The sequence below is a fragment of the Amblyomma maculatum genome, chromosome 11 (assembly GCF_055883805.1).
Source record: "Amblyomma maculatum isolate TAMU_Amacu chromosome 11, ASM5588380v1, whole genome shotgun sequence".
NCBI lineage: Eukaryota > Metazoa > Arthropoda > Arachnida > Ixodida > Ixodidae > Amblyomma > Amblyomma maculatum.
Genome location: NC_139354.1, coordinates 76985825 through 77001811, shown reverse-complemented (window position 1 = coordinate 77001811; position 15987 = coordinate 76985825). Strand labels below are relative to the sequence as shown.

At 46.5% G+C, this 15987-nt stretch overlaps 2 long non-coding RNA genes across 2 annotated transcripts in view; one reads left to right on the top strand and one right to left on the bottom strand.

The window, feature by feature from the left end:
* Positions 1-517: 517 nt before the first annotated feature.
* LOC146174216 (uncharacterized) lies at positions 518-15062 on the bottom strand. Its single transcript, XR_014702128.1, has 3 exons — positions 14820-15062; positions 11079-11145; positions 518-676 (listed from the first exon to the last, which is right to left on the bottom strand). It is a non-coding gene; the product is annotated as an uncharacterized LOC146174216 (long non-coding RNA).
* LOC146174215 (uncharacterized) overlaps positions 11883-15987 on the top strand; it is a 38205-nt gene continuing 34100 nt past the window's right edge. The window contains exon 1 of the long non-coding RNA XR_014702126.1: positions 11883-11900. This is a non-coding gene — a long non-coding RNA (uncharacterized LOC146174215). The remainder of the gene's footprint in view (positions 11901-15987) is intronic.

Genomic DNA, 15987 nt, shown 5'->3' with positions numbered 1-15987 from the left:
CTATACGAAACATATGGCTTTATTGACTTGCATTTTGTTGTGTTTTCTTTTTAGTCAGCCATCGGAAACTTCCGTTGCGGCAGTTTTCAGGGAATGTAGGTTAGAGATATGCACCCTTGTAGAGTGCAACCTACTTCATGTCAGTTCTCCTCACAGAAAAGACATGTTGTTTTCATATTACAAAGATACACTGCGTAGCGGGAGTAATTGTAATAAACGCCAACAAACATTTGGTTAGCGCTTTTACCCTGTTATGTTTCAACTGCGACATTTTGCTCTGTGGTCATGAGCTCAGACCAAATATCCGTAATCAGGATGAAAGCATAGTGCCTTCTTATATTCAGGGCACAATTGTTTAAACACCATTCTTCGTTGTAAATACTGTACACAAAAACCCGATTGTTATAACCATTCCCAATCTCTCCTACACTGTAGATTTTCTGGAATTTGGGAATGGTGATGAAGAAGGAGCATTCTTTGGTGTTGCATTTTTAAAAAACACACTGAGGATCACGAGTCTCACAGTGAAGTATTTATTACAATACGTCAGCCGCTACTCCATGTAATTCGGGAGAGCGTAATTGTTATGTACGCAGAACACTAAATTATGATTGTTCTTCCTCCGGCGGCATGTACAGTACGGCCAGCAGGGTTGTCCCCAATTGCGACGAAGACACTGAAAGTATAATGGCAGACATTGATTACAAGCACATGGTCAAAACGTAGATCATTACATTACAACGTTGGTAATAGTAGGAACGGGATCGGTTGGTTCCTCATGCCGAAACTCTGTTGAGTGAAGCCACTGCTCGAGCTGTGTTCCAAGGACTTTTGTACCGCGAGGTCAGAGCTGAACAGGGCAGTCTTTCAATTCACCCATGCTGGCTTTTCTTTACGTGCTATCGCACGTTTTACATAGCAAACCCACAGCGCGTGGTGACAATCTACTGTCTGGACAGAAAGTAAGTATTCAGCTGAAAAACAATCTGTGTTAATTACGTGCAATTTATCTGGGCTCCTGTGGAACAACGTTTGCAGCGCCTGAGGTAACACGCCCCTCATTTGACAGTCTTTTAACAAGTCCCTGGAATGTTTGTCTCGCCCCAAGTAGCACAAAGTGGGCTATGACGTGGAGGCCCGCGTTGGGCCCGGGAGCCAGCCCATACGGTCTCCATGCAGGATTTGCAACACGTACCCAGAGGGGCCCCGCGTGGGCTGCCTCGACCAGTCCCAAAATGTATCCGTGTGGGCAGCCCAAATAGGCATGCCCGCATTCAGCCCAGGTAGCCGAATGTGGGCAGCACACCAGAATTATTAATGGGTCCCACCTTTGTGCGGGCTGTGCCGTCCCATTGATCATGGTTTTAATTTTTAGGTCGATGATTCCCTCCAATACCTGAATTGTACAGGCGGGGGATTTGCGAAGGCCATTCCGTTTCGGGCTGACCCACGTGCAGCCCTCATGGGTTGAATCTGGCAATTTCGGAGCTGCCCAAGTTCAATAAATCATCAAGTGTGAAAGATTAAGCAGTATTTTTGCTTGTATGCGACACTCAGTAACATGAGAGAAATTTATTCAAAACGCCACAATAATGTGGGCTGCCCACATCACCCACAACATGTTGGTCTGAATATTTATTTCGGTGGTGTGTGTAGAATAGTAATGCCGCAGGAAACATTTGGAGGTCGTTCAGTACATGCTCGAAAAGCGGTACAGTTACTGTTGCTTATTTTCTGTCGATACTGCATAATTAATGTAGTTTTTAGAGTAAAAATAGATAGTCTTTAATCATGGCATGGATATGCTTAGGACGTTTATGCGAAACATCCATAAGAGACAATTAGTGGCCGGTATAACATAATTTACATAAATAAAATTGTGCCTTAAAAATAGGGCGGAGACGTTTCAGAGCGGTAAGCCCGCCTAAATCCAATTTGGGGCCCACTGCGGCCATTCATGGGCAGCCCCAAATGGGCTCATCTTATTTTTACCGCATGGACTACGAATATATATTGCATTTTCCCGCATGTGCCCCAAGAAATACCCGTGTGGGCAGGTGGGGGTTCGCTCACTTTTCAGCCCGGCCGCTAACCATGCGGGACCTATACGGATTTTGCGTGCGCAGCCCCAATCGGACTAGCCAGTCTCCTATTTGCTTTAGGCCCACATTTGCATCGGATCTGCCCTAAATTGCCCCACCAGATACCGATGCGGGCAGAAGCGGGTAGGAGCACTTGCCTGCCCTGCTAACGGCCATGCGGAAATTATATAGGTTTTCGGTGGGCAGCCCTATTTAGGGCAGCCCAGGAATTTTCTGCATGAATTCCCTGATTAGATTAGCCCAGGTTAGATTAGATTAGATTAGGCAGCCCCAATTAGATTAGCCCAGGCTGTTCCTACACAAAGCCCAAATTTTCTTTGCATCACCCCTAAAATTCCCCAAGCGGGACCCTTGAGGGCCAGATGTGGGAATGTGTACTCAGTTAGCCCTTTCCACGCCTATATGATGCCCAGATGGAAAAAGCATTGGCAAGCCAAATTTGGGCTTGCCGCTTGATCCCTAAAGGGGACCCTCATGGGTGCTATTGTAGTTACTCAAGCCCACCTTGCCCATACGGGCCCCACGTGGGCCAGGCATAGTGTGCTACTTGGGGCTAAACAATATTTTAAGTATTGGTGGGTTTGTAGTGATGGACTGGAGATTATTTCTTGAGGGTATACTGGTGAGAGTTCTCCGAAAAGGAATTTTTACCATGCGACGTGCGCACGTTCGTTTCGCTCTACCCCTCGATTATCAGGTACCGATATTACTTATTTTCGTGAGGCATGTTGTCTGGCTAATATCATAATTTTGCAGGCCAAGAGGATATCTGGCCTCCCATGCAGTTTCTGTAGATGGTTCGGGAGTCGGCGGCAACGATGTATATGGTGAAGCAGGTGGTAGGCTTCATTGTATGGGTCGTCACATAGTAGCTAAGAATTTATTCGCAAAGCTGTAGCTATGACCACGTGACTTGGTCACCCTCTTTAATCTAAGAGCGATGGAGAAACGGACGAGAAAACGCAAGTATAAATAGTAAGAGCTGACGCTCTTAAAATACCCTTTAATAAGTATTCGTAATGCTTTAGCAATCTTCCTAAGTCTAAAGGGTGTATACATAGTTAATGACAACATGCTTACACCACATCTTGTAACCTTAAATTTGGTGCGAGATGCTTATAAGCTTAAATTTGGTGCAAATGTAGTACATTTCAATGCGTGAAAGCTGAATACTGGCTAGCACTATTCTTACCCTAACGAAATCTTCTCACGAAGTATATACCTGCGCTTATCAAAGAAGGCAGAAAGTACTCTTTCAACTGGTTAAGACGTATGAAAGCTGTTTGGCATGGTTTGCCATGGTTTTGCGCAGCCATTTAGCTTTCAGGAACTAGCGCAGATTTTGATGTGCGACTTTCCAAGAAATAAAAACTACTTGATTTTGAAGAAAGGAAACGCGCATATTGTGTCTTACTCCTCCGTAGACACATCTTACATTTAACGACCTGCCACTTGAGGAAGACATGGGGTCGGTCCCCATTTCTAACGCAAACTAGCCTCCGCTTTTACTAGCTGTGTGATGATAAATGGGAAGGAAAATAGTTCGACACTGCCCTGAACACTGAAAGCAACCCGAAGATCGCGTCACAATTTGATCAAAGTCATGTGATATGTTTTGTACAACTTCCACCTAACTCTGCTCCTGATGAAACTATGGTCATTGCTTCGAATGGCTGTTTACATTATCACTGATTATCCAAGCAAGGATGAAGCACATGGGAAACGGGAATCATATGCTCGCAATATGCAGTGCAAGACCTGCCTCGTGGTTTGAAAGGTCGTAGTGTACCTGCTCCTATTTAGGATCCTCATTGAGGAAGTGGTGGAACCATGCCCCCGAGTTAGTCACCGTTGGATTGTCACCACCATTGACCATTTGAAATTTCATCCACTGAAACTTTATCCGCTCTTCGCTCCGCTGCCGCCCGGAAGTCGTCCACTTTTTCTTGAATGCGATGGTCTTTCGCCATAGCTCCCTGCGTAACCTGATTACTTACTGCGGGAAAACATTTCTTCCTCAAGTACATGAGGAAATACTGCGAGATGCCAACGTACATAAGACGTCTTCCAGCTCTCATTCTCAAATCAATGCACCTATGAAGTATTTTGCTGCATGTTATCCCACATAATATTTACTACGTCGACCTTGGCCACTGAAATTGACGCAATGATCTGCCTTTCATCACCTATGCATACAATTCCGCATTTAAGCGCACCTCTTGCTTAATCCTTTCTTCTCAGTTGATGGCTCTCAACCATCTACAACATTTACACTCCGTATATCTCTCCTCTCGCCTCTGCGTCAGCATATCTCTGGACGAACAGTTTACTTCTCCTATGGCATATTGTCGCAAAATTACCTCATCCAATATTAAAGTTCTCAACAAGAGCGGAAATGCCAGAACGACCAACATCTACTTTTTTCCCCCTTTTTTTCCTTTTCACAATCCGCACTCCTGGGTACTGCGAGAAGTTTCTTCGCCGCTACATGGCCCCTTACACGGTACTTCAACAAACATCCGCAAATTCTCACGTTGTTCCCTCACACACTATCGCCGATAAACGTCGAGGCTGAGCTGAGGTCGTTCACATCATGGACATAACGTCACATGCCCACCGACCCTCTTCCATCTAATCAGCGTCCACGGTACCCGCTTTCTTACTGGGGGTTGTACGTGGGCGTGAACGTTGTCCTCTTTGATCTATATATACCGATCATCGTCATCGCTCACCGCTTTTCTGAGGATCGATCGCCTTGCTGAGTGCCAGCGTGTTATGTAAAGCCGTTTCTTCAAGCGTTGGCTGAGTACTGCATTTTATAGGCTTCCAGCATTTCACAGTATGACGCAGAAATGGAGAAATATCTTTCGACGTCTCATGTTTAAATGCACATAAGCGCCGTAAGGACAGTAGCTGGCCTCTCTTGGGCCAGCCAACAGCATTCAATGATGCGCCATGACTGCACACAAAAGTCCGACGTGCTCATAGACGGCATAGTATTTCGTTTAAATCTTTCTTTTCTCGCTGTACACCTTAAATGTTTTATTTCATTTAAGTGCAAACAACGTTGCTTCCTTGTTGAGAGCTCAACGATAAATATTGCCAGGGGGCGCTCGGAGTGAAAGACGACGTTGAAGTGAATCGGCTCCGGACTCGCAAGACGTACCTAAACCTTGAACCGTGTAATTCTACCTGTACCGGCTCTATTAACCTAGCCCCAGTCGCCAACACCGTGACAAATCTGGTGGAGGTCAGGTCTGATGTCCCGTACCCCTACGCTAAGCAGGATTGCTGGTCATATATTCGAGGAAACGCCCGTTCACCGCACTAGCCGCAGGCAACGAGGCCTACCACCTGAGTTTTCCCCCTCGGGCATGACTACCAGTAGCCACGACGTCGTCGCAATGCCTGGCGCGACCCCCACCTACGTGACGTTGCAAAACCCCCGCGTCCCAAAGACATTTTACGGGACACCTATGAAGACGTCGACGACTGGTTGCAGCACTACGAAAGGGTAGCTACATTCAACCTCTGGGATGACGCCACACGGCTTCGAAATGTATATTTCAGCCTCGAGGATGGCGCGCGGACGTGGTTCGAGAACCATGAACAGCAGCTGTCGTCTTGGAGCGAGTTCAAACGTCATCTTGCGGCAACTTACGGAAGCTCAGATCGCCGCGAACGGGCCGAACACGCTCTACACACTCGGATCCAAATGCTTAACGAAACCGTCGCGGCGTTTATCGAAGACATGACGCGCCTGTTTAAGCGTGCGGGTCCTACGATGTCCGAGGACAAAAAGCTGCGCTACCTCATGCGTGGCGTCAAAGAGCAGCTTTTCGCTGGCCTGGTGCGCAACCCGCTGAAAACTGTTGCAGAATTCTTTGCGGAAACATCCACTATAGAGAAAGTGCTTCAGCAGCGAGCTTCGGCACGGGATCACACCATCCACGCCGCCTCCGTCTCTGCTGAGTTCCCATCGCATAGCATGGACACATCGGCGCTACGGGAACTCATACGTTCCGTTGTGCGCGACGAGCTCCGACTGATGTATGGCACAACTCAACCAGCTCCTTGCTCCATTGCCAGCGTTGTCGGCGACGAGGTGCAGCAAGCGCTCCGGCCTCCATTTCCAATCGGTGAACCTCGCCCTGCTCCTCCTCTTACATCACCAGAGTGTCACCGCCCTACATACTCCCAGGTGCTGCAATCCTCTCCGCCCTCGTCGCCGTCCCTGATTCCTCCGAACGTAGCTGGGCCGAAAACAGCAGCCCCCGTGATCCAGTACGTCACAGATTCTCGACCGCCTACACGGAAAGCAGACGAGTGGCGTACCCCCGACCGACGGCCGTTATGCTTCCACTGCGGCGAACCGGGTCATGTCTATCGGCGCTGTCCCTACCGTCGACTAGGTCTCGAAGGGTTTTCCGCTGATTCTCCGCGGCCTCGCTACGGCGAACGGCCTCGAGCCGTTGAAGATTTCGTCAATGATCAGCGCCGGGTAATTCCGTCTCGTCTGCGACCATCTAGATCAACGTCACCCAGGTTTCGCCCGTCGCCATCTGCTACGAGTTCCTCATGGGCAGCGCAGGGCCGCTCGCCCAGTCCCCAGAGGGAAAACTGAAACCAGCGACCTTCGGGGGTAGGCTCGCTGGACATCGCGGCGCGGGAGACCCCCCATTGATGCGGACACGGAAAGACTACGCATCGACATTGGAAAAGTCCGTGGTTACCGATCATAACACCACCTCGACGCCACCACGACGCACCTGCAACAACGACGAATTGCCGGTGGAACCGACGACGAAACGACGCACCCGAAACGACGAAGAATTGCCGGTGGAACAAATGACGCAACCACCCACCCGCAACGACGACGAATTGTCGGTGGGACATATGACGCAACAACGCACCCGCAACGACGACGAACTGCCGGTGGAACGGATGCTGCAACAACGCATCTGCAATGACGCACCTGCAACGCACCTGCAACGAAATTGCAGGTGAAGCAGACCGCGTACACCGACGCAGAGCACTCAAAAACTCAGAAGCCTAACATTCGCGAGCAGATTTCGTTGGACATACCCGTAGTACTGGATGGTCGCCATGTTCGAGCTCTGTTGGATACTGGCGCTGATTATTCTATTTTCAGCAGCCAGTTTGCCGCAGTTCTCAAGAAGGTTTTGACTCCGTGGGCTGGCACAAACGTTCGCACCGCGGGTGGTCATCTGATTACTCCTCTGGGCATGTGCACGGCCAGAGTTCAAATTCAAGAATCAACATTTGTGGTAAGCTGCCTTGTTCTGAAAAGCTGTTCGCGTGACCTGATTCTGGGCGTAGACTTTCTTCGTGAATATGGCACAATTATTGATTTCCGGAATTCTAAGGTCTCGTTTTCTACTGAGAAAGCAGTGGCCCTAAGCGGTGCAAAGCGACCACTCAATGTGCTTCGAGTTTATGAGGACAGTGTCACTCTGCCACCCCGAACCAGCACCTTCGTTAATGTCAAATGCAATTCCCTTAACGATGGTGACTCAATAGCCGAAACTAACGCATCGTTACTGTTGACACAAGGAGTCTGCGTGGAGCGCAGCTTGATACACCTTCACCGTGGTCAGTCCAAGGTACTTGTTACAAATTTTTCGCACGAGTATCGGCACCTTTTTCGTGACACTTCCGTAGCTTTTCCCGAACGCATCTCTGATGTCTCCGAGTGCTTGTCCACAGAAACCGTGCCACCGCCCACATTCCTCGACAATCTCGATGTCAGCTCAGAGCTATCGGTCAGCCAGCGTGACCAGCTGTTTTCATTGTTACTTGAATTCAAAGAGTGTTTTGCATCGTCGTCAAAAGTCAAACTCCCATCGCCAAGCACCAGATCGTGACGTTCGATAATGTGCGCCCAATCCCCAGCACCCCTACCGCGTCTCTTCGACCGAGCGCAAAGTTATTAGGTCACAAGTTAAGGAAATGCTCGAAGATGAGGTTATCCAGCCTTCCAATAGCACGTGGTCCTCCCCGGTCGTTCTAGTTTAAAAGAAAGACGGCACGTTACGTTTTTGCGTCGATTACCGCAAACTGAACGCCGTAACCAAGAAGGATGTCTACCCCTTGCCACGGATTGACGACTCTCTCGACCGCCTTCGGCGTACAAAGTATTTTTCGTCCATCGATCTAAAAGTGGCTACTGGCAGATTGAGGTCGATGAGCGAGACCGTGAGAAGACGGCCTTCGTCACACCCGACGGCCTTTACGAATTTAAAGTTCTACCTTTCGGCCTGTGTTCCACGCCGGCCACATTTCAGCAGATGATGGACACTGTCCTCGCCGGCCTTAAATGGCAGTGTTGTCTAGTCTACCTAGATGACATGGTGGTCTTCGCAGAATCATTTGCACAACATCTTCAGCGCCTGCGGTCAGTACTCGAAGCCCTTCAATCCGCTAACTTGACACTTAAGCCACAGAAATGCCACTTTGGCTACCGAGAGCTTAAATTTCTAGGCCATGTCATCAGCGCCGCCGGCGTGAAGCCCGACCCTGACAAGATTGCTGCTGTTGCGGAATTTCCGATTCCACGGGACAAGAAAGCTGTTCGCCGATTTCTCGGCTTGTGCAGTTCCTACCGGCGTTTTATCGATAACTTCGCTGATCTCGCTGAACCGCTGACTCAGCTCACCCGGGGAGACACCCCCTTTGTTTGGACTCACGAACAAGAAGCTGCTTTTGCCGAGCTGCGTCTCCGTCTCCAATCGCCGCCTGTTCTAGCCCGTTTCGATGAGCAGGGGGAGACAGAAATACACACCGACGCCAGTAAAATTGGTCTTGGGGCGGTTCTCGTGCAACGTCAAGAGGGTGTTGAACGAGTCATCGCCTATGCCAGCCGTACTTTATCCCGCGCCGAGACGAACTATTCAACTACTGAAAAGGAATGCCTCGCCATTATTTGGGCAGCTGCGAAATGTCGCCCCTACCTTTATGGTCGCCCATTTAAATTTGGCACTGACCACCATTCTTTGTGTTGGCTGGCCAACAGTCCGGACATAAGCATGAAGATGCTGACACGCTCTCCCGCGCGCCTGTCGAGCTCGCTTCACCAGACACGGATGACACTGGCAGTTTCCTCGGAGCTATTGATGCTTCAGATATGTCACATCAGCAGCGTGCCGAACCAGATTTACGAGCACTGATTGATTATTTAGAAGGTCAGCCAGCCACCATACCTAAGTTCTTTTCTCGGAGCCTCTCAACTTTCTGCCTGAGAGGTGGTGTGCTTTATAAGCAGAACTCTAGATCCGAGTCAAGAACCTACCTCCTCGTGGTACCCACAGCTCTGAGAGAGGAAATCCTTTCCGCATGCCACGATGAGCCAACATCTGGCCATTTGGGCTATTCTCGCACACTTTCTGGGATACGACAGACATTCTACTGGCCCAACCTTGCCACTGTTGTTAAGCGCTATGTCAAGAACTGTCGGCAATGTCAGCGTCGGAAGGTTCCGCAATCAAAGCCTGCGGGCCTCCTCATGCCCATAATACCACCACGAGCACCATTTGATCAAGTCGGCATGGACCTTCTCGGTCCTTTCCTTCGGTCCTCTGGTGGCAACCGTTGGATAATCATCGTCACAGACTATCTGACTCGCTATGCCGAGACCAAAGCGTTACCTAGTGGTACAGCGTCTGAAGTTGCCCATTTCTTTGTACACCAAATCATACTACGGCACGGTGCTCCTACCTGTATTATTACTGATAGAGGGACTGCCTTTACTTCAAAAATGATGGCCGAAGTCTTTCATCTCAGCGGTACGGCGCATCGAAAAGCTACTGCTTACCATCCGCAGACCAATGGGATGACGGAAAGGCTTAATAAGACCATCGCGGATATGCTGGCGATGTACGTCGACGCCCAGCACAAGACTTGGGATGCGATCGTACCATATGTGACGTTCGCATACAATACGGCAGTCCAAGAGACTACACGTTTCACGCCGTTTCGCCTCGTTTACGGCAGGGAGGTTCGGACGATGCTGGACGCAATGCTCCCTTACCAAACAGATACCGAACTTTGTTCTGACGCCGAGCAGTTTGCCCAAGATGCTGAGCAAGCACGCCAACTAGCACGCGTCCACATCACCCAGCAACAGGACAGGGATTCACGCCGGTACAACCTCCGTCACAGACAAGCTTCCTACAACACCGGGGACCAGGTGTGGGTGTGGACTCCTGTTCGAAGCCGCGGCCTTTCAGACAAGCTAATTTGCCGCTACTTCGGACCGTATAAAATAGTGCGACGCATCAGTAACGTCAATTACGAGGTGCTCCCAGATGGATCAGAGCACACAGGCCGTCGGCTACCTCGTCCAGAGACTGTTCATGTCTTGCGATTGAAGCCGTACTTTGCACGGTGACTGACAAACTACATCTACAAACTTTTTTTTTTAGTGGGGAGGTTGCTTTTGTACACTTGTGTGCACGTGTAACTGTGTGCGTTACGCTTAAGGAGGGAGGAATGCCAGGGGGCGCTCGGAGTGAAAGACGACGTTGAAGTGAATCGGCTCCGGACTCGCAGGACGTACCTAAACCTTGGACCGTGTAATTCTACCTGTACCGGCTCTGTTAACCTAGCCCCAGTCGCCAACACCGTGACAATATCTAGGCATTGCACTAAGTAGCCAATGACTTGGTTACGGCACGACGAATTAAGAACATTAATGATGTATCCTGGAGCATTGCAAACACTTCTCATAATTAGTTACGTATATTTAACTGTGTGGGGAAATCTGCGCAGCATGTCACACAACGCTAAAGTTCAAGCGCAAAGGCTTTCACTGCGGCTGTAATTTGTCAGTGTGCGAGCTTTGTCTCTAGAGCAAGCCTTATGTTGGGACATAATTTGGCCGTATAACATTGGCTTTGGCATTCTCTATTGCTACTCTCTATAAGGTTAGGTCATCGCATCGAAGCCTATCACACATACCCTGCCAGGACATTGACGAATACCGCTTGCTAGTAGATTATTTTGTCCAACGGGATAAACGCCTCCCCTGAAAAAAAAAGAGAAATAAATAATTGAGAGGTTCATATACATTGTGAACTAGTGTTAATTGGATTTGCGGTTCCGATGAACAGAATTAATTATTGAAGTCCACACGCGGCTACTGTGTCTGTAAAAGACCAATAGTGTTTTCTGCCACTATGGTAATAAAAGCCTAATATACTAGGCACTCTTTGGGTGTGCTTAGTTAAGAGGCCTGCACCAATTTCTACCTTTTTCCCAATAACCAAGGCGACTGCTCCTCATCTCAAGTTCTCGTTCGCTTTAATTTCAGTGTGCTGAACACCAGTGGTGAGGTTTTTTTTTCGGCAACTGCCAAGTATATTTGCACTCTTGAAACCAAGTATTTGTGGCAACTATAATCCTCGTCTCGTGACCACGGCGCTTTCATCACCAAGCCACACAAACAGTTCAACGGTTCCTGAAGCGCCGATAAGCCCAAGACTAAACACTTAGGAAATTCATTTATAACGCCCACACTGTGTGGGTGACACTGCAGTGCCCTTCAGTTCACTGTAAACTGCGTGGAGCGTGGAGCCTTAGAAGTCCAAATTCGCATTCCATATGTCATAGGCCAAGTATGCTCATTTGGATTTTTAAAGAGACGCATACTTATGCGTATTCGAGAACTGCGAAAGGATATGACGTAAATTCGCAGAATTTATGCTAGTGTACCTAAAAGCGTATAGCCTAATGAGGAAAAAACTTAAACGCGTCGCAGCGTTCGCCAAAGCACAAACAGCGGTAAGCGACGGGGTTGCCTGCAATGATATTCGAATTCCAAATTGATTCGACGCTTGTCTGTAATCAAGTTCGAATTATTCAGCAAAAATTCCTTTTGGCATGCGCCGGCTTTCACTGTTCTTACAGCACTTCAACTCGGATCGCGGAGCAGGTCGGAGAAATGCATTTTTTTAAGGCTTTCCATCATGAAACGAATATGGACAGTATGCCAAGTAGCGTTTTTATATATATCGACGCGTGATGACATGGCCAGCAGAACAGTTTTCTATTTGTGCCCTTTTTGCGGAGCCCACATTAACCGAACGAGGCCGAGTTTTCTATTTTTTTTCTCCAGAGCCCAACTTAATTTGAGAAGAAAATGAAACTGAAATTTTATTCCACGGGTGCACTCTGAGTGGTCGTGGTAAACCTAAAGCTATAATTTTCCCTAGTGAAAAAACCCCGATGAGTCACAATAACCTCATACAAATTCTCATACTAAACTCATACTAAACTGGTACAAATCTCATATCATCTCATACAAATCTCATTCAACCTATGAGAAATATATGAGATTGTATGACATTTATATGAGTTTAGTATGATAAATCTGCTTGAGGTTATTCTGACTCACACGGCTTTTTTCACTAGTGTTTGCCAGCAATATGCCAAATGAATACAATTATTATTGGAACTTGAAGCAAGATAGTAATTATGCCTAGTATTCCTTTGGTATTGCTGTTTTACGTTTTCGCCAAAGTGTCTTTTTTTTTCGTCTAATATGCTTGACTCAAATTTTCTGGAAGTTTTCTTAAGTACCAACGGGTATGGCACACATCCCCGAGCTTTCATACAGGCCTCGATCAAAAACATTTCTAGCGTCATTTTGTTTTGTCATGCAGCTGGAAACATGCGTCTACGCAATGGTATTTGAATTGTAGAAATACTGCCTGGCTGAGATTGTTGATTCTTTTTTCACTCACGCGAAATGCATTGGTTAAATCTGCATAAAATCTCGTTCCTGTACTCCTCTGAGTCTAAGATATAAAGGCATGTAAGCCTCCAAAACTATTGGTAATGAACACTGCAGGCTAATTCATTGAGAAAACTGTCTTTTATCACTAAAGTTTCCAAGAAATGTAATAAGAACTGTTAGATTTGCAAATAGCCTAATTTATTATTCCTTCCGAAAGCGAATAACATTTCCTGAGGGCAGTTTCCCAATTATAAAGAACATTTTTCACTATAAACCTAAACTTACAATTCGGAAATAAACTTCTGAAACCTCTTACGTCTCGTATCTTTAAAGACAGATTAATTTTGCCAATACCAAGTCATTATTTTCCAAGTGTATAGAAGTGCTTTTTAGGAGAACTGGTTGTACCTGAGCCTTTTGGTACATAGCTAGAGTGAACTCAGCACAATAACAGTTCATGTTTGTTGTTTATGCATTAAATGCAGATGTTACGTCAGCGTAACCTTCGATTTGATTTCTTTGAGCCTGTTCCTGTGCTCATGTCGATATACCTCTCTCAGCAGATTCTAAAACCTAAGAATTGTTCTTTTCTTTTGCAAAATACTTTAACCACATGCTAACGTATGTTTGGTTTGGTTTGTGGGCTTTAACGTCCCAAAGCGACTCAGGCTATGAGGGATGCCGTAGTGGAGGACTCCTAAAATTGAGACCGCCTGGAGTTCTTTAAAGTGCACATCGCAGAGCGCACGGGCGCCTAGCTTTCCGCCTCCACCAAAAACCGACCGCTGGGGCCGCGATTTGATCCCGCATCCTTGGGAACAGTAGTCGAGCGCCCTAACCACTGCACCACCACAGCGAGGACCGCTAACGTGTTCTTTCGACAATAGCATTTTTGGCGGATTGGGAAGCACAGCTTTCAATATATTGCCAATATATTTCTCAGCTTCTCTGATTAAGAACTGTGTCCAGTAAAGAAATATGCTCCAAAGCTTATTTATATGCCTGTGCTGTTTAAAGTATTCCGGTCCGCATCTCCGACCTCCACCGTAGTGGTAGGCGTGCGTAGAAAAAGCGAGACCACATAGCAGTTACGTATTTGTTCTTATTGCAAGACAATTTTTTTATGGTTATTTGGCGAAATCCTTTCTCGAAAAGTTTTGGGACAGGTTTCTAAGGGAAGTTATGATTCTGATAACCAATTTTCGTCATGCATAAATACTGATTTTTATACGTACGGTACCTGAACGACATTCTAGAGAAAGCATTACTCTGCATACCGACGCACGAATTTCAAGTAGTGCCATGATAAGAGAGCCACCTCTTGTCATACATACAGTTTTAATGGCGCACTGGAGCAGAAAATAAAAACGTTCAGAACTGTATAATAAGTACCGCAATCAGCCACTGTTCACGTTCTGCCAGCTAATTTGAACAGACTTCAAAATATATTTATATAGGAACGATGACTTCAACTCGCAACTGCATGACAATGCATGTGTTTCTGAGATCTGGGAAATATGATCAAAGACTGCCTACAGCAGCAATCGGTAACAGTGATTTCCGGCAGTTGATCGTATTTTTATCTGAAAAAAGATGCTTAGCAAAATGAAACGCATCGAAAGCTGCAGTAGACAAAGCCACGAGATGTCTACTCTCGTATGGTATGTGTCTCCGAAGAAGTAAGCTAGAGCAATTACATCAATTACAGCAAATTACATCGCTGGTTCTTACTTTTACACACCACAGATGACGTCAAATGTTTTATGTTGATTACAGTGTTATGCGGGAGCGCCTTCATAGAGGGCGCACGTGCATGAAAGCCATTCTAGGAACTCTGAGGCTTTTCTTTATCCAACAGATGGTCATTTGAGATACTCAAAAGGTGCACGTAAATTTTTGTGGAAGTTGGTGCACCTAAATTTTTGTGGAAGCTTGTGCAGAATAGGCATAGTCGTTCTACTTACTCCGTTAGTAAAAGCCATGACGACAAAATGAAAAGGCAGAATCCGAACGCGATCATCTCGATATGAAAATTATGATTTCGGAGAGCAGGACAGCAAAAGGGACTACACTTCTTTAAAATATGCTTCTTTGTAAAGAATATAAATTTGTCGGTTCTACTTCTTGCCGAGTTTTATCAGCCTTGCTGCATCTTATTACAAGTGCCACGATGAATTTCTTGTTGCTACGCTATAAATAAGAGCATGTACAGCTTTATGCACACCCGCACATGTAGCGTCAGGAGCGCGTAATTTAAAAACGAGCAATCTATTCACGGTAAACTAGCACTGCTAGAACTGTGCAGCAATACCTTATGTTAATATTATGTGAATAAGCTAGCACTGCTAGAAGGGCTTTTTTAATTGGAGGACAGCATTATCTCATGCTAATTTAAGTCAATGAATGCCACACGCCATGCAGAAGTTCCTGACTTGCATTTTAAATCGATTTGTCATCATACATGTTGCCGACAAACCTCGGAACTATCCAATCAACGCTTTCCAGGATGTTCGATATCAGCGCCTCGGCGACAGGCTATTGGTATCTTCCGAAAAATCATTTGCTTATTATAATTAGGCAAGAGAAAATTTTGTAATTTCATGAAAACAAGTGTAAAATATTTGCTCAATTGTCAAAGTTGGAAGACATTTCAGAAATTGAGGACGCTGAACACTGAAGTGTTATCTTCTTTCTGGCTCGCATTTAGGATGAAAATATGTGTGCAGTTTATCATCTAGTTAGTAAAAGGCGGCTTTACTGAGATAGTTTGAAACAATGTACGACCATTTTTTTTATTTATTTATTTCATAAATACGGCCGACTGCCCTTTGGCGGCCCAGGCAGGAGTGAATAAAGTTGAAATGAATTACAAAGTTGTGACAAGAAAATAATAGCAACAAAGAGGGATTACAGTACGATGACAAACATTCATTAAAACAAACGGGAAGCAATGAAAAAAGGCAAATCATCCGACGTCAACCATACAGGTTGAATAGATAAAACAAAGAAACTAATGTACATTATACTAGACGCGCTACTGCGATACATGAGCCGAGACAGCAGACAAAAAAGTTTCTAAAGATACCAGGTTGGTAATACCGCTTGGCAGTTGGTTCCATTCGGAAAAAGTGC